The sequence below is a fragment of the Mus caroli genome, unplaced genomic scaffold (genome assembly GCF_978045245.1).
Source record: "Mus caroli unplaced genomic scaffold, Mus_caroli_1 scaffold_2, whole genome shotgun sequence".
Taxonomy (NCBI): domain Eukaryota; kingdom Metazoa; phylum Chordata; class Mammalia; order Rodentia; family Muridae; genus Mus; species Mus caroli.
In genome coordinates this window covers 74,488,125-74,506,997 of record NW_028227257.1, presented here as the reverse complement: position 1 = coordinate 74,506,997, position 18,873 = coordinate 74,488,125, and the positions used below count along the sequence as shown (strand labels likewise).

General features: G+C 39.7%; 1 protein-coding gene across 4 annotated transcripts in view; it reads left to right on the top strand.

Annotated features, from left to right (window-relative positions):
* The first annotated feature begins 7,015 nt into the window (after window positions 1-7,015).
* Dcdc1 (doublecortin domain containing 1) overlaps window positions 7,016-18,873 on the top strand; it is a 205,708-nt gene continuing 193,850 nt past the window's right edge. For all 4 annotated transcript variants that reach the window (XR_015044965.1, XM_085829613.1, XM_085829606.1 and 1 more), the window contains exons 1-2: window positions 7,016-7,180; window positions 10,021-10,164. The gene's annotated coding sequence lies outside the window, so the exon portion shown is untranslated. The remainder of the gene's footprint in view (window positions 7,181-10,020; window positions 10,165-18,873) is intronic.

Here is an 18,873-nt window from a genome sequence, read left to right as displayed (position 1 = left end):
AGAAACCTCCAGCCTGAAACTATTTAGTGAACATTTTCACATAATTGTATTAATACATTTATAAGTGTATTGGGTATGTTAAGACATTGAGATTATATCCAGACTATAATCTAGAACCACTGCACAGTTCTTATTGCTGTCCTTCTGAGCAGCACACTTTACCTTTCTGTGTGTCACCTTATTGTCTATAAAAGAAGACAAGAGTAGGGTGATTTTCCCACTGCATACTGTCTCTTGGACGTGCCATTATTATCACACTGATAATTTTGGTTTTAGGTCCCACTCAGTAAGACTCAAATGAGAAAGTGCTCGTTTGCTTTGCTAACCTCTGACTTGTTATACAAAGCACTCTAGAGCTACGGTGCCTCTCAGTACCCCCGTTTCCATCCAAGGCTGAAACTGAGCAACAATAAGTTGGCTCGGTGCTCGAAACTGGGAATTCAGTTCAGGGAGAATTTGCCTTGAAAATTAGTTCATTAACATTTTTATGTAAGCATTAGAATGGTTTATGTCTTCTCACACCTGTGCTCCCTTCGTATTCATTTAATTTTATTGCATAGGGCTGGGGTGCAGCTCACTTTCCTAGAACTCTTGTCTGGCATGCATGAAGAGCCCTAGCTTAGTCCCCAGCACCTCAATCAGCAAGAAAGGACAATAAGTCGTTCTCCTTTAATAATGTCAAACTCCTCTCATTCCCAGCAGTTTTCTGGAACAAACCTTTGAGCAGCTCCTCTAACCACCACTCTGTCAATGTTCATACCACCTCAGGTCTTCCTTTATAATATCTTCATATAGGAAACCAAGTGATTTCTTTACTGTATAGACTTCTCCTTGATATGTGAGGATTCTTTTTACATCGTCAGTTTTCCAACGGCATCAGCCAGTTGTTCCGCTGCACAGTTCAGTTTCCACACTGAACTGGAGTTGGCTGACACAGGGCAAGTCCTTGCTGCTGACTTCAGTGTCAGGAGCACAGTTTCAGTAATCATGAAATTGGCTTCCAGAACTTATGAGAGCTCTTTGCAGCACTGGCTTATTTATTGTTAAGGATACAACAAAGGCAGCAGGTGACCTGAGGAACATAGAACAATGGCTGCAGAGTCCTGGGTCCAGGAGCTTCTACTCTGTGGAGCCACCTATATCCATCTCCTGACACATGAGCCTGCAGTGAGGAGTTTCATATGGAGCCATGATTGATTGGTAACATCATTTTCATCATTTTCTTTCCCTTCCCAGAAGTTGGGAGTGAAGAGAAAATTCTAAGCTTCCATCGTCACTCAGTCTTTTAAAGCTAGTGACCAGTTGTCATTCTGGAGCTCAGCGAGACTTGCATCATTAGAACCAAAGCTGCTCTGACACCCAGGAAGTTCCAAGAGATTTAAGGAATTCCTCATCCAAAGTCTGAGGCAGAAACAATGCATTTCTTATTGTTTTATAATCATCAATGTCCTGTTTTCCTCCTCTATTTCTGGAAACATTCCAGTTCAATGTTTACACACTCTGACCCAGAGAACATGTTTGTCTATATCTCCCCTTGATTATTTTAACTGGAATAGCAAGGAATCCACATGGGCACAGCTTTCTGGGATTCTGATTCGGGACCTTCGGAACCAGACACCTGAGCATGCGGCTTGGGAATGCTCGCTGCGAGCAAGCACTCGGTGCAGTCTAGCTTTCTGTTCTCCTAGCAGGGTATGCGTGGAGGATGAGTGCACTAAACTGATGTTGTCTTAGAAGAGGGTAGTTCTCAACCTTTGATGTTCCTGTCAAAACTCGGAGGCAGTCGGAAAAGTCCTGTTTAACATCCTGTTACACTTAATTGAATTCATTTTGTCACCCCGTTGTAAAGTTTCTCGATATTAATGAATACATGATTAGTTAATTAGGCACTATTAGCTTCATTACACTTCAGATTTTTTTCTGGCTCATATTTAGTTCAGAATATATGATATGCCTTAACAAAATTTTCCAACCATTTCAGGAGAGCTGCTTGAGGTTCCTTCCGATTTTGTTTCCATGATATTGTCTTCTACACCATCCTCTTCATCCTTAAACACAGCTAAGCTGCTTCTCACAAAGGATTATTTTGGGGAAAGCATATAGAACTTTCTACATCTTTGATCCTCCTTTCTTCCTTCTCTTCCTCTTCCCTCCTTTCTTTATTTCATTCTTTGTGACTGAATTTATATGCTCCCAATCTTCCTGCCCCAAGGATTATAAACATGGGCCTTGGTGTTGGCCTCTACAATACTTGTACTGACTGTATTTGATCTCTCAAAGCCCTAGTTACTGTCGCTGTTGGACACACACCACTTTGAGATCCACAGTGCTGGAAGAGTAGCAATGATATGGACAGAGTATGGCAATCCTCTTGACAATGTGCTAAACCCTAGAAGTATTTCTGTGTGGAGCAAAAGCAATAGTCTATAAATTCTATTTTTATTTTGCAGACATGAAGGAGGAGATGAGTCCCAGAAGCAGATCTTAGGAACAGATGACAATATTTATTCTAAGGTAAAGATTCAATAAGCCACGACTTTTATTCCTAAGAAAAATTGTTCTTAGATTTGTACAAAATGAACTGTTTGAGAAAGATTCTGTGTCTGTACAAATGATATTGCTCTTGCTTTGAAGCTGAAATTTTAGTTTGATTTAATTCAATGGTTGCCCTGGAGTTTTTGTTTAATTCTAGAACACATTTTTTTCAAGGTGAAAATTAATTTTCCATATTTCATTGACTTCATACTTCAGAGTTTGTATCTTTACACTTTAAAATAAGATTTGTTCAGTACCTGATGATTTTTGCACTAAGGGATGCACCGCTGCCTTTTGTAGTAGAGTTTACCCTCAAGTCCTGGTGGGCAGCCAAGTGCACTGGTGAGAACCTGGGCTGTTTTGAGGTTCTTTTGGAAACCCCCAGCCAGCAAGTTGAAGGGAAATGTACCACATACCTGTGATTGGGCTTTTTGATGGTCTAAGGTTTGTGGGAGCATCATGCCCCTGTGTGGGAGAATTCTAGTTAAACTACTTTTAACAATATGGTTTGGGGGCTGGAAAGATGGTTCAGCAGTTAAGAGCTTTGCAGAGGACCCTTGTTCTTTCTTTCCCCAGCACCCACATGACAGCCAGCTGGAACTCTAGGTCCAGGTAGACCAAGAGCTTCTGTGCTATATGAATACTGGCACCTTCATGCACAAACCATCACAGATATGCACACATACACACACACACACACACACACACATACACACACACACACACACACACATACACACACACATAGACACACACACACATACACACACAGACACACACAGACACACACACACATACACACACAGACACACACAGACACACATACACAGAGACACACACACAGACACACATACACACACATACACATGCACATACACACACAGACACACACACATACACACACATACACACAGACATACACACACACACATACACACACACACACACACACACACACACACACACACATGAATGCATACATGCACTCTCACACAAAAAATAACACAGAGGTAATTAAAAATAACCTTGCTGGGCAGTGGTGGCGCACGCCTTTAATCCCTATTTGGGAGGCAGAGGCAGGTGGATTTCTGCGTTTAAGGCCAGGCTGGTCTACAGAGTGAGTTCTAGGACAGCCAGGGCTGCACAGGGAAACCCTGTCTCTAAAACCAACAAACAAACAAACCAACAAACATAACCGTAAAGAACATACTTCTGGAATGCTTCCATGATCTTTGGAAAGCATCCTGGCTTCTGTTTCCCTGCTTGCTGAGGATGCTGAGCACACTGCCTCTAAAGCGGTGGTTTCTCACTTTCCATGGCCGGCAATGGATGTGGCACAGGACCAAGTCTCACATCCACCCTGTCTTTTTCTTCTGCAGTACAAGTGCTTGTAGTTTGCATATGAAACATCTCCCAGAAAGGCTTGTGTGTCAAAGGCTTGTGTTCACAAGTCGGTGAACCATCGAGACTTGATCAGAGCATCCTGGCTCGGATCAGTCCACTGACAGATAAAATCGGACCAGCTAATAGGCATCGTGAAAGGTGGGGGCAGGGCTGCGTGCATGAGTTTTCTCTTGCAAGGTATATATCATACCATGCTGGCCTTTCCCCCATTCCTCCAGTGCTCCTCTCTGGCTGTCATGGTTACGCCCTTCAGCCTGTGTACTGCCTCACCACAGGCCCAGAGATGCGGAGCAAATGACTGTGGACTGAAACCCCGGAACCAAACTCTTTCCTCAGGTTGTTTCCGAAATTACCCCAGTGATGAAAGTCTCTACAACAAACACCGCACTGCCTTCCTGCCTGCACAGTGTGTGGCTTCTGTCCCCATGTTGCCTTGGTCCCCACAGAAATATATCCCTAGAAGCAGATGATGCAGCCTTTCCTACTTAAAAAAACAAGTTAGTTTTAAGTAGGTTTAGGTTCTAAACTTCATTCCCAAGTACAATCACTAATTTTTCTATAATTTTTAATAAATTCACAAAGAAAAACTATTTGTTAATGAAGCATTTTGGCTTTGAAACATTTGAAATGTTAACCAGCTCCACATTTAGTTATATCCAAGTTATTTCCATCTATTTAAGGATAAAAAGGAGGACAATTTGGTAATTATTTGCAGCTGGATCATAAATTGTGTTCATGCCATTTTTTAAGGAGGGGGGTCGCTGCTATAGGATATTATAAATATATCTTGGCTCCAACGGTTATTAGCTGTGTGGCCTTAGGCAAATCACTTAACCTTTCTGAGCTTCACATTCTTCATCTGCTAAGTGGAGATATTATGCTAGCACTGTGAGCATTTGGCACAGATCCTGGCCTAGAACAGCTAATTGGTAATGTGCAGCTAATAATGATAATAATAGCAGGCAAATTTAAATACATTTACTGCATTTTGCTATGTTGTTTTTACTTGGATAATAGTTTTCTTTTTGTTTTTGATGTCAACCATTTCTTTGCTTGCTTGCAAAAGGTAATAAAATCACATTTCATCAATATTTGACCAACTACAGCTAAATTAAATATTTAAAGTTGAACACATACTTGAAAGAAAAACGAACACTGAAACATCTAACCCAATGTAGTGTGCTAGGTAGGCAGTTTTAGGAGCATAGAGACAAAGACAGAATTTGTACAAGAAAAGACAGCCTTTGAACATGTGAAAATGAAAAACTCCTAAGCTAATAAAAGTAAACAAGGAAGCTGGGTATGGCGACTCATGTCTTTAATACAAAAACCCAGAAGACAGAGACAGGTAGATCTCTGTAAGTTCAAGGCCAACCTAGACTACACAGAGAGTTCCAGGACAGTCAAGGTTACATAGAGAGACCCCAGCTTAACAAAACAAAAGTAAACAGTAAATAAGGAAATAGAGAAACTCTTACCAACATCAGCATCAGAGAGTGAGATAATATCTTAATATGTAGTAAGTCTGACATAGCAACAGACAAGGTTTAAACCCTGCAATAGAGAAAAGGGAAAGGGCATGAAAAGAAAACACACAAGAGAAGAAAAATTTAAAAAGCCAAGCCAAATCAAGCATCCAGTCTCACTAAAGAGTCAATGACTGTTGGACAGTATAGTTGGACATTCTTCCCATTAGAGCAACAGTAAACCTGGCAATTGCCAGTCTGATTGAGGTACTGGGGCACACTCCCCTCTAATTAGTGTAATTTTTCTTTACCTCCAAAGCACAGAAACTTCAAACAGCAAACATTCATTGTTTTGTGGCTTTTTGTTTTTGTTTTTGTTTTTGTTTTGTGACTTTATGGGCTGGGAATACAAAGTATCTTCACTGGATATTTTTATTACTTTCATTATTATTGTTATCATCATCATCATCTTATACACATAAGTATATTGCCTGCATGTATATCTCTGCACATCAGGCATGCCCAGTGTCTATGGAAGCCAGAAGTGTCTGTTGAAACTGGAGATAAGATGGTTGTGAGCTACCTTGTGGGTGCAGAGAATCAAACTTGGGTCCTCAGGAAGAGCAGCCACTGCTCTTACTCACTGAGTCATCTCTTCAGTCCCTTACTGGGCAGTTTTAACTTGGAGTTTCTCATGAGAATGGGGCCAATATTTCAAACAAGAGCTTCAGATGTCTATGGCTGAATCAAGATCAGAAAGTTGGTGCCTGAACACACACACAGCACTGCTTCCACCAGAGGTGTTAATCCAACTCTGGGCAGTCCTCCCCACATGCTGCCACTCACAACATGAGCTATTGGATCAAGTAAAGAAGCAACAAGGGGAATATAGAAGCGTTGGTGTCGGATAAGATCATCTATCACCTCTGCCAATTCTTTAGGTTATGTAGACCTACACTAGCAAACAAGGAAAGGGACTATATCACGATAAGAATACAAATGGTACACTATTTCTGAGAGTCTGTTTGGCAGCATTATCAAAGTTATTTTTTCAAAAGGTCACATTTTTAAAATTCAGAATGCCCAATTCCAGCTGCTCACCCTGAAGTGGGAAGTACGCTGATGTACCTTGAGAAATGTTCATTTGTAGCCTTGCTTAGGCTGGTGAGGCTTGATACCAAGAGACCAACAGGCTGTATACAACAGTATGGATTGTTCTCATTAGGAGTACTGAGCAGTTACATCACAAATCTGTAGGGAAATTGATGATGGGAGATGAAACTGCTAATGACCCTGCAAGTATCCAAGCTTACTTACCCAGCCACAGTCACCTCAGTTGGCTGCAAGAAATGAAACCAGGCTCAGGTTGGAGGAGCCACAGCAAGACTGAGGCTGTGACAACTTTAGTGAGAACAACCAGACCTTGTACACCTTTATCAGAAACAGACTGTAAAGGCGATTGCCAGGATGAATGCATTTGTAGTTGCCAGGATACGATGAAGTTTGCAAGCCACACAAGGCACACAGATTAATGTCTAAGAGCAACTTCCCTGCCACGTTTCATGCCTCCTTGACTACCAAGGGTAACATACAAAGAAACACAAGGCTACCTGAGTGTCTCTCTGCTTGGGGGAGTCCATTGGGCTCTCGGGAACTGGAAGGCACACTGTGTCCCAGGAGTCATGGGCTATAACCTGAAGAACCCGGCACACGTTTCTCAGCTAAGCCAGGCTGACTCCATGGTTTCCTGCATGGCATGAATTGGAAAATATGAGGTAAGAAAGCAATATCACCTAGGTTTATTTACATTATGCCAAAAGTATGTATGTATAGGATGAAATCAGAGCTGGAACTTTATCTATAAAATAGATAATATTGTCCTTCTGTTTTTCTTTGTCCCTCATATTGAAAGTTGTGATATTTTCCTGTAGAAGCAATGTAGGAAATCTTTTCCATTGCTTACCATGCTCTTTTTAGCTGAAGTGACATGGTCATGTATAAGACAGTAAGAGCCTACATAAGAAGAAAGCAACACAGTACAATAGATGTGATATAAATCTCAAGGTAAAATGAAAAGAAATCAAATTTTAAGCTTTCTTGTTAATGTTTTGGGTGAACCTGGGGATTCACGAGTGTTTTTCTAATGTTGCATAACATGTGGACTAGAGAAATTACTTAACTTTTTATAAAGAATACTACAAAGTTGTATAAGAGTAATGTTTATGTGGGAAAAGGGTTACTATAAAAACTCAGTAACACATATGGTATCTTCAGATTCTTCCTTATTTTACTTCTCAGAGTTATTTCTATGCATACTCCCAAAAGTTATGTATATATTGTCACACATTCCAGGGTTCTCATTTAAGTAATAAAAAATAGCATATGTTACTCTTGAAGAAAAACCTCTAGCAATTCAGAACTAAATAAAATATAAATAAAATTATGAGCAGAAGGCATATGGTGACACATGCTTACAATTTCAGACCTTTGGAATGGAGACAAGATCAAGAATTTTAGTCCAGCCTCAGCAACATTGCAGGACTGAGTCTAACCTGGGTTACATGACACCCCGTCTCTTACAAATGAAAAGCAAAAGCACCTCTCAATATATTATTCAAATATTATCATTGATATAATATAATTTGTAATTAGTTAGATGCAACATAACACACAGATATGCATATGAACTTGTGATCATAATTTTTCTGCTTGATAACAAAGTATGACCATCTTTCTGTTTACATCCCTATAAATGCTATGTTTGAAAATTTACTGGATATTCACATTTAAGAAGAAGTGAACAATGATGCTACAATGAATATGCTTCTGTATGGGTTTATTAACTCAGAGGGAATACACACTGAACATTTTGATAGTTGTTGATTAATCCAACAGGAGTTCTGCTCACCATGCTTATCACTTGCATAATTTTCTCCTCCTCATTTTTTCTGTGTACTTGTCTTTATTTTTCAGTTTACTGGTTCAACCAGAGGACTATCTCTCCAGCCTCTATTCATTCATTATTTTAACCAAAGTTTAAAGTTTTAAGTTATTTAATATCATTTTATTTGGGGGACAGTATAAGATACTCAGTTATTAGTTATTTTCTGAACTCCTCGTGGTATTTGTTGCTGTTGTTGTTTTTGTTGTTGTTAGACCGTAATTCCATACTTTACAAAATAAAATAAGAACCTTGTATGACAATTGAGAGAGTATACCTGGAGAGAGTCATACATAATATGTTCATCACTTTCTGGATTAGTATGTAAGCACGGTGACACTGAGCATGTCAGGAACTTCGCTGTGACTCTCCCTTCATCTTTAATAGCAGCTCTTCCCAAAGCTGTCACAGGGATGAAGATGTGAGCATATGGCTCTGTGGGACAGTCCTTTGATGCAGTGATATCTTGGAGGTGTATTAAGAGGCAAGTTATCCTAGAGCTCATGAAACAGCAAGACATTCAAGCCAAATTAAAATGCTCAGATCATAATTTCCTCCATCAACTTAAAGCAAAACAGAATGTGCAGGAAGGGAGATGGGTAGATAGTGCATATAAAATAAAACACAGATGGGTGGAGGGCCACACCTTCTAAGTCTTGTATCTGGGCAGCATCACTTGTCCCTGATGGTGAGTGTGTGCAGGCAGGCACACTGGGCCAGTGGTGGTGTTCCAGATGAGCAGATGGCAGATAATCCCATGAGAAGCAGCAGGGCACACCATGTGTGGCTGGTTCAACAATCCATTCTTACTGTGTACCCTGCAGGCTGTTTTTATATCTATATATCCAAAATGTTTGCTGCTGTGGTTATTAGTGAAAATAAATCATGGCTCTTCAGTTATTTGTGGTGTCTTATTCTTTTCAGGCCATATTAACAGACTAATGCTTTTAGTATATGTCTGATAAGTGTAAACCATTTATCTCTACTTCACACGGCTGTTTCATCCCCATTCTGGATCCTTTTGTCTGTTGTTGAGCAGAATTGAGTACTGCCAAGTCATACAGCAATTGCACCCTTTTTACATATATACACATGTGTTCACAGTCACGTTGGAAAAAAGAAATGAAAACTAGTTATTAATACATGAGGGTTTTGTGTATATGTGTCAACTTGTGCTCATGTTGGTGTGTGTGTATGTGTGTGTACATGTACATGTGTGTGGAGGCCAACATTTCATGTCAATTTTCAGCCGCTACCCACCTTGCTTTTGAGAATAATTACTCACTGGCAGGCAGAATACTAATAGGCTGTCCAGCGAGTAAGTCCCAGGGATCTGTCTCTCATCAAGCTCCTCCACTGTGCTGGCATTACTAACATGTGACGTCATTCTGGGATTTTATTTTCCCAAGAGACATTCTCCTCAGTCCTAGATATTTCAATTGCTGCATTAAAATAAAGATTATCTTCTTAGCAAAAATATCTTCAAGTAAGCAAACAAACCAAATAAAACAAAAACAAAACAAAACAGAAAAAAAAAACTGAAGTCAACCAAAGTGATTTGACCTGAAATACTAAATTTATTAGCTGGACCGTTTTACTGCTAATTTATCTGTCTCAGGTTCAAGTTGTAACATATAAATCTGGAACTATTTTCAACTTTTTCTCTCTTTCCAGGCTTATCCTCAGTTTGCCCTGACTTACCTGGAGAACTTAACTGCTCAGTGGATGTGAGCCAGACAGAGGACAATATCGCCCATGGTTTCTGGACCACTGCTCATCAAGAACACTGTGTAGAAGAGGCCAGTGTGATAGCCAGAGGTAAGACAGAGACACACCTCTCAAATGTGTCTTGGAAAGAGAAAGTTTTCCAACTGTTGATTCCAGGAGTCAAACCCAAAGTATCATGACAATGCTGTTGATAGTTTAAGTCATATAATGTTGCAATATTCTTTTTAAAAATAACCTACTTATTTCTACTTTGGGTACGAGATTTTTGCCTATGGATCTTATGTGTGTGCTTTGTGCCTGTTGAGTCTAGAAGAGGTCATTGGATCCCCTGGAACTGTAGTTATGAATAACTGTAATTCTACATGTGGGTGTTGGGAAACAAGCCCAATTTCCCCTTGTGCCCTTAGCTGCTGAGCCATCTCTCCAGCTCATACTGGAGCACTCATAGGCACATTTACATTTACAGATGGTGATAGCCTGTCTTTCACATGGGGTTGCCATCATTGGTTTTGATGGTATACAAGAAACTGTGCTGGAGGAAAATTAAAAAAACTGGAAGCCTCTCAGTTTCCTGTCAGTGTTATGTTTTGAATACATATGTTATAAACATTTCTATTCAACGAAAATTAACTACATCGTTTCTATGTCTTATTATAAGGGTTTGCAGAAACACATCAACAGCCCTTTACTGAAGCAGCTGCCAGAGCCCTCAGACACTTAGGTGGTGCCAGAAGGCTCTCTTGAGGAGACAGAGAGGCTGCCAGTGCTGCTGCTGCAGAAGCTGGAAGGGAGGGATCCCAGGGCTCCTGCTCAGACGTAGGACAGACACAGAGTAGAACTTCCTTGCTCAATGATATTCGATGGTTCCCTTCAGTTTCATGTAAGACCCATTTCTTGAAGATCATTGAAATATCTCAAAAGCCCCTTGGCTTCAATCATAGTAGTTTTGGGTTACATTTGATAAGGAGAGGTGACATTTATGAGTATTTTGTTGATGACTGATGAATGTAAAAATTTACAATGAGACTTAGGATTGCCATCTAGAACCTCACTAAAACACACAGAAGTAACATAAAGGCATTACTGAGCATGCCCAATTGTGAAATTGCCTAGATGTCCTTGGGAAGGGCAAGCACATAAACAGTCCTGTTGGATTTCCCAAGAGGAGTACAGTGTACTTGCATCTGAGAGTAATAGATGCTCTTCTATACTAACATAGTAACCATTCCCATGGCCAGAGGGAAGTGGCATCTTTGGTTTACTAACAATTCCAAATCATTCCTGGTTAAAAAAAAAATGGAAACTAGTTTTTCCTATACTTCTCACTTAACCTGCAACTGATGGTTGTTATAACTATTGCTTTACTGGTCTTGATGTTGACAATCACAAAATGACTTTATAAGTTGCAAATTAAGTCTATACTTGCTTGAAATGACTGATTCACATGATATTAAAGAAGTAACGCCATTCTCACATGCACAAATTTAGTTTGAAAGTATCCCTGACTTTAATTTAGATAGAAGTGTCATTTGTATTTGAAAGAAAAAGAAAGGTTGACAATGTTTTTAAAAACCAGAGGCTATTTTACACTCTGGATTATATAACCGCATCTAAAGTGACACTGTCTTTAATTGACAATTTTGATGATAAGGCTGAGAAACAAGTAGAAAATTGTCTATTTTACTGTCTCACAGTATGCGGGTCTCCTGGATGGCATCAAAGATGGGGTCCCAGGACTTTTCCTCCCTGATGGTTAGTTTTTAAGCACTCACAAGTCTCCCACTCTGTGATGCTTTGTGGCATGAGTGCAGGCTACAGCCATATGGCTTGGCCACTCTCCACAGCATGCTTGGTGCCACTCTCCCATCACTATGGTGAAAGTCCCTTGGGAACAGCCTTCAGTGTTTTCATCTAAAAGGGAAACTGAAGCACTACCAGAGCACTTAGGGGTGTGTTGATACTGTTCCCCGAAGCTACCATCAGCTCATCTTCCTAGACTCACACAGCTGCATCTTCTGTCTTTTCTGGCAGAGCACTTGGGTTTTATCATGCTGGGATTAGTTCTGATCCTGGGCTCTAGAAGAACAGGTTGCTTCTGCTTTCAAGTTCCTGTCACCCCTGCAGGATTACTGTTCTTCTTTCATGTGAATCCCTGCCCTATGGTAACTTACCAGCACTTTATGTTTTTTGCCTCCCCAGGCTGGAAGTATATTTTGTGAAGGCTACCACAGGTTAAAGACTGGCTGCCCTCACTCTGTTGCTATTCTGTATTCCATGAGGCAATAAAATATGATAATTGAACATTAGAGAAAGGAGCATAGTAATAGAAAAAGCAATACCCATCCTCCACGACACAAGGCATAGTGTTAGCTAATATACTGTACCCCAGAATTGTTAAGTCAGATGAGACCCTTTTAAGTGTCTAGGAAATGAGGAAGAGCAGTTTTGAAAATGTTCTGAAAATAAGCGAAGCACAAAAGAATTTTAAACAAGCATTAAACAATTGTTCTTGCTCATCCACTGCCACAGTGTGAGTCTCCTGTGGTCCGTCAGGGACCAAATATTTAAAGGATAATTTTCAGAAGTAACAAGTCACAAATTTGATTGGATTATGTTGTTCTGTTTATTGGTTGTTTCTAATTTATAAATTAAACTTTAACATTAGTGCTACATGGATGTTTGTCAGTATAGAAAAACATTTAGCTCTAAAGACATATTTTAATTGTGTTAGTGTGTGTGTTCATTAGTACACACCTGCAGAAACCAGAGGAGGGCAATGCCTCCTTTGGAGCTGAAGTTACAGGCAGTTGTGGGTTGCCCAATATTGGTATTGGGACTTGAACTTGGATCCTCTGGGAGAACAGAACAATCCCTTAGCTGCTGAGCATCTTCCCAACTTCAGAGTTGAATTACATATATTTTCTGGAATGCCTATACTTAGACTTGAAGTTTTTGTCAAGAACAATTGACTAGTAAATATATCTATAATTTTTTTCATAAGAAACTGCCCAGGGACTTTTTTTTCCATGATCATTGCTTGGCTTCCCACTTTCATTCTTAAGGATTGAAGTACTTTCTGCCCCTCTCCCCTCACAGCTGACCTCAGCAGACACAGTTCCAGTTCATTTCTCTTTCTGTTCTTTATCTCAATCCTTTTGAATAAACAGCACAGTACAGCAATCACACTCCTCTCATGTTGGAAGGAACCATGGGGAAACATCAGAATGTGGGGTAGCATTTGGTGTATTGGTGACTTTAAATCCTTGATCATCCTTTCAGGTTTGTGTGCATCTCAGAAATGAGAATCGGAGTCATGTTGTGATACATACATACATGATTTTCTCAGTGTTGACTTAATTAAAGCAAAGCTTACTGTGGATACTACAGAGTGATATAAAATTACCTGCATTGCCAACATGGGCAGCTGGAAAGAACTGGGTGTGTGAAGGAATCTAGTTTCTATCTTTTAGAAGGTTGGAAGGAAAGTGGGAGCCATGATAGTCAACTAGGGAAAAGAAAGGGAGATTTTTCCATAGTAGTAAGTATTATATAAAATTAATACAGGTAGCATTGAATCATAAATAATAACAGTTGAGGCTTATCAATTTTATCAAGTACTGTGCATGTCTTATCATTCAGTATCTTATACAACCAGTAACATGAGTGACTTATCTGTGTTTTACTGAAGAGAACACTGAAACCAAGGAGATTTAATATTTGGAGTGAAGTTTCTCAGTAATTTAAGGCGGGATGATCAGTGCCCAAACCCTGTTCTTAGCATGCACCATGAGAGGTTTGATGCTCTTGTCATGGTGGTCATCCCATATCTTAGACCTTCACATGCGATTATTACTTGAACTGGGTATCTTGAAATGGGGATGGATAAATAAGGTAGAGTAATTTGGAAAGGGAGAAGTGAAAGAAGTAGTAAGATACTTTTCTCTCCATGAAGGCTAAATAAGAGGCAGAAAACATCTAAGGAGCCAAATTCCTGACCCTCCAAAGCATTCAACTACAGAGATCTGTAGTCTATGTCCTGTTTCACAGAAGCTTAGCCTGAGTTAACTCACCTCAATCCTTTCCTAGTACTGTGACTACAACTTGTCATAGATAGGTCATGCTCTAGTGACTCAGCTTTGTCCATACAAATTTGGTGGAAAGAAACTTGTAGCTGTTGTTTGTTGAATGCTTACCACACAGCCATCACTACTTTACAGATTAATGCTTATAGCATCTAGAGCAACTGATTTCCTTACTGGTCTCACAACTTGATGATGTAACTACTTTCAGAATCAATGATGATACAAAAACAAACTTAAAGTATCTACACAATGTGCAGCTGTGAGGCAAAGAGAGAGGTAGGATTCACAGACCTCTGGATCAGTCCCTTTCCTCACTACTTTTATTTATTTACCCCATACCAATCTGTGCAGTTTTTTAAAGTAGGCTAAATTATTGCCAATTTGTTTGGCCTATTCTTTTGAATTTTATTCTTAACAAAAACCCCTGGTCCCCAACACACACCCACAGCTCCATGGAATCTAAAGCAATAACCAAGAATGACGTCCACCCACCTACAGAGCCATTTCAGTTCATTCATATTTCCAACTCGCAGGAAGATGTCTGTTGATCATTCTTTTCTGTTGCAACATGGAAAAAAAATCTTTTTCTTGTTGAATAAATGAATCAACCCCCTTATGCTAAGAAGTCTTGATGCTAATTTATAGAGGGTATATTTTGTTGTTTGCTCTAATGACTGCCATCTTAGCAAAACATTTGTTTTGTATGCACATTTGATTCCAAGTTCAATACAGAGTAAAATAAATGCCATTGTCCTGCATCTTCAAGTATCTGGAATGTTTTTGTTAAAATTAGTTTAGCCAAAGGACCCCTCAACAGTATTTAGACTGAATAGTGGATGGAGAAAGAGTGGGGCATCCAGTAAAGCAGCTGACCCAGCTTGTCACCCAGTGACCTGTGCGTAGCTGTCATCTTAACTGTTTGTGACAGTGTGCCTTTGGGCACATCTGTGTTAGTGGCATTAGAAGGGCCTTTGTTCTTCTCCCACTAGTGACTTTGTGAGCAGTGAGGTCTCTGCTACTGTACTCCCGAGCAGCCCCTTCCTTCCCAGGGAAGAGAGCAGCTGCCATGGACTGAGCTGACATTTCTCTTCATGACTCAAGTTGGCATGCTCTTCATTCTTTGAAGAGAGCAGACATTTAAAAGTCCTTTGATGATTTTCATTAAAATGTATTTTAATGGCTCAGTAACAAAAGAAGTGAGTTATAAAATATATTTCATGTCATCCTGGTTTTATATTAATAAAGGTGAAAACAGAGAGATAGGCAGATGGCTGAGTAATTTGAAGAAAACCAGTATCAAAATATTGGCAGTTGTTTCTGGGTTTTAAATTTTTATTTATAACATTTTCTTCAAATTTAAGAATCAAATACAATGTTTAAATAAATATAAATAAAAAACATGTAAAAATCAACACAGGTTATGAAAAGCATTTTTAATATAGACGTGGTTCATACTTTACTGGAAAGAATATTTGGGCTGACATACAAAAGTATGGTCTGTTTTTTGTTTCACATTTTCCACTAACAATTTAAAAAATAAATAAAACGATATTTTCATTTGAAAGTTAATCTAGTGTTTAGAATTATTATAATCATTAGGAAAGGTAATTTACTAAGAAACAGGTGTTTCTGATCCCTGAAGAATAACCAGTGTTACCATCACAATCAAAACAGACCATTTGAACAAAGAACATCATACCTAAGAGAATTGTTTAAATTAGAATCAAAACTTCATTTATGCATTTATTTTGGAGTCAGTTTTAGAGCCTTGTTTACATTTTTACAATTGCTGCAAAGCCTATGCTCTTCCCATAATGAAGTCTGGCTATGATTGGCATGGGGTAGACAGTGAGCATTTGGTGCTCACTTGATCGTATTTGTCATTCCACGAGAATATGAATACCAACGATATTGCATTGGTCAATTTTTAAAAGGCCTTTCTTCCTCCTGACAACATAAGAAGAAATGAAGCTTGAAAACAATGACATGCTTTTTTCTATGTTTTTCTGTATTCAAGGCTCCTTCTGTAACACATCTGAGATGCACCAGCTAAAGGAACTATTATAATCTCTTGCTTTTCAAAGAAAGATAAATTAGCAGTAACGAAAAGTTCTTTAAGCAGACAAATGATGATCATGTCTATATAATTACAAATTGTAAAAAACCCACATATTAAAAATTGAAAGAATCATATTATGATTTTCTTGAGCATTCGACAGCTTATGATTTATTAGCCTATTAAGTTGTTTGTGTGGTTTACCATATAGTTGATGATAATCTGTAACCATGTTATTTGCTTTGAACTATTCTCCTGCTTTCTTCAGTAAACATCAACAGGAATTTTCACAGAGCTAATGAATAAACAGTTCAGTTTTGGTAACCATCAGAATCTGCTTTTTAAAGTAAGTAGCTTGTTCTAATTCCCACAGATTCCATCATCCACAATGCGTGCCAACAATGGCATATGTAAAGAAACTCACCGTGATGCCACTGTCACTAATTGTGATTTCTAGGGGCGAAAAAAAAATCCAGCATTAGATCCATTTTAGTTCAGAAGTGCTCAGCTTGAGAGTTTGCCTTTAGCCCTTTTGTGATTTGTGTGAAAGAATTTCAGAATATATGAGAGCGTATTCTAGAGATGTGAAGTTATAAATTTGTTTTCTGATTAGAAACTCAAATGCTTTGAAATTTGATGGCTGTTTGGGTTTTAGTAAATTTGGTGTGTGTGTGTGTGTGTGTGTGTGTGTGTGTATGTGTGTGTGTGTGTGAGAGTGTGTGTGTATGTGTGTGTGTATGTGTGTGTATGTGTGTGTATGTGTGTGTGTATGTGTGTGTATGTGTGTGTGTGTGTATGTGTGTGTATGTGTGTGTATGTGTGTGTACATACTTGCATATGAACATATGAAGCAGCTTTTCTCCTCTATCTCTTTCCACCTTATTTTGACACAAGTCTGGCCCACAGCGTGGAGATCATTGAATCAACTAGGGTGGCAGGTCTGTGAGTTTCAAGGGCCCTCCTCTCCGTGCCCTGCTTTTACATGGGTCTGGGGATCCAAACCCAGTTGTCTGTGCTGAGATACATGGTCCCAGCTCTGAGGTTTAGTAAACTTTTCTTATAAATTCTCTGTCTTCTGTGAATTAAAATTAAGGGGACAAGCAATATAACTGCACGCTTTTCTTGAAACAAAGTAAAATAAAAATCAGACATTCAAAATAACAGGTGTGTGTGTGTATTGATGAGCATCAGTTCAGAAATTATCAGAGACTCTCAAGTCAACAATCTTTGATTAACTTGTGTTCTCATTTCAGACACACATTACCTCTAGCTAGTTTGATTAATTTATGTTTTTCAAGTAGTGTTCATCTTCCCATTCCCTTCAAGACTGTCCTTGGGATGATTTAATGGCTGAGTGGGAAGCACTACTCTTTTTTTTTTTTTTTTTTTTTTGAGACAGGGTTTCTCTGTATAGCCCTGGCTGTCCTGGAACTCACTTTGTAGACCAGGCTGGCCTTGAATGCAAAAATCCACCTGCCTCTGCCTCCCAAGTGCTAGGATTAAAGGTGTGTGCCACCACGCCCGGCAGGAAGCACTACTCTTTTTTTTTTTTATTTTTTATTTATTATTTTTTTTTCGTTTTTTCGAGACAGGGTTTCTCTGTGTAGCCCTGGCTGTCCTGGAACTCACTTTGTAGACCAGGCTGGCCTTGAACTAAGAAATCCACCTGCCTCTGCCTCCCGAGTGCTGGGATTAAAGGCGTGCGCCACCACGCCCGGCTTTTTTTTTAATTTTTAATATTTTTATTACTTATTTTCCTCAATTACATTTCCAATGCTATCCCAAAAGTTCCCCATACCCCCCCCCAATTCCCTACCCATCCATTCCCATTCTTTTGGCCCTGGCATTCCCCTGTATTGGGGCATATAAAGTTTGCAAGTCCAATGGGCCTCTCTTTCCAGTGATGGCCAACTAGGCCATCTTTCGATACATATGCAGCTAGAGACAAGAGCTCCGAGGTACTGGTTAGTTCATCATGTTGTTCCCCCTATAGGGTTGCAGATCCCTTTAACTCCTTGGGTACTTTCTCTAGCTCCTCCATTGGGGGCCCTGTGATCCATCCAATAGCTGACTGTGAGCATCCACTTCTGTGTTTGCTAGGCCCCGGCATAGCCTCCCAAGAGACAGCTATATCTGGGTCCTTTCAGCAAAATCTTGCTAGTGTATGCAATGGTGTAAGCGTTTGGAAGCTGATTATGGGATGGATCCCTGGATACGGCAGTCTCTAGATGGTCCATCCTTTCATCACAGCTCCAAACTTTGTCTCTGTAACTCCTTCCATGGGTGTTTTGTTCCCAATTCTAAGAAGGGGCACAGTGTCCACACTTTGGTCTTCATTCTTCTTGAGTTTCATGGAAGCACTACTCTTATCTTTTAGAATTTTTTAGCTCCCAATGAAAGTGTGTAAGTGCTGAGGAGTTAGCTCAGTGTGTAAAGTGCTTATGAGCACAGGAGTCTGACTTAGGTTCCCAGAATTCACATAAAATCCAGTGGCAGTAGCATGTACCAAGAGCAGTGGCAGCAAGTGCAGCTGGGGGGCAGGGGGAGGGCGAGGGGGCAGAGGCCAGAGGATCCCAGGATTTATAGTCAGGCAGTAAGTCACTCCAGACAAGATGGCGAACTTCTGGTTTAGTGGGAGGCCCTCCTTTAAAAATTCAGAGA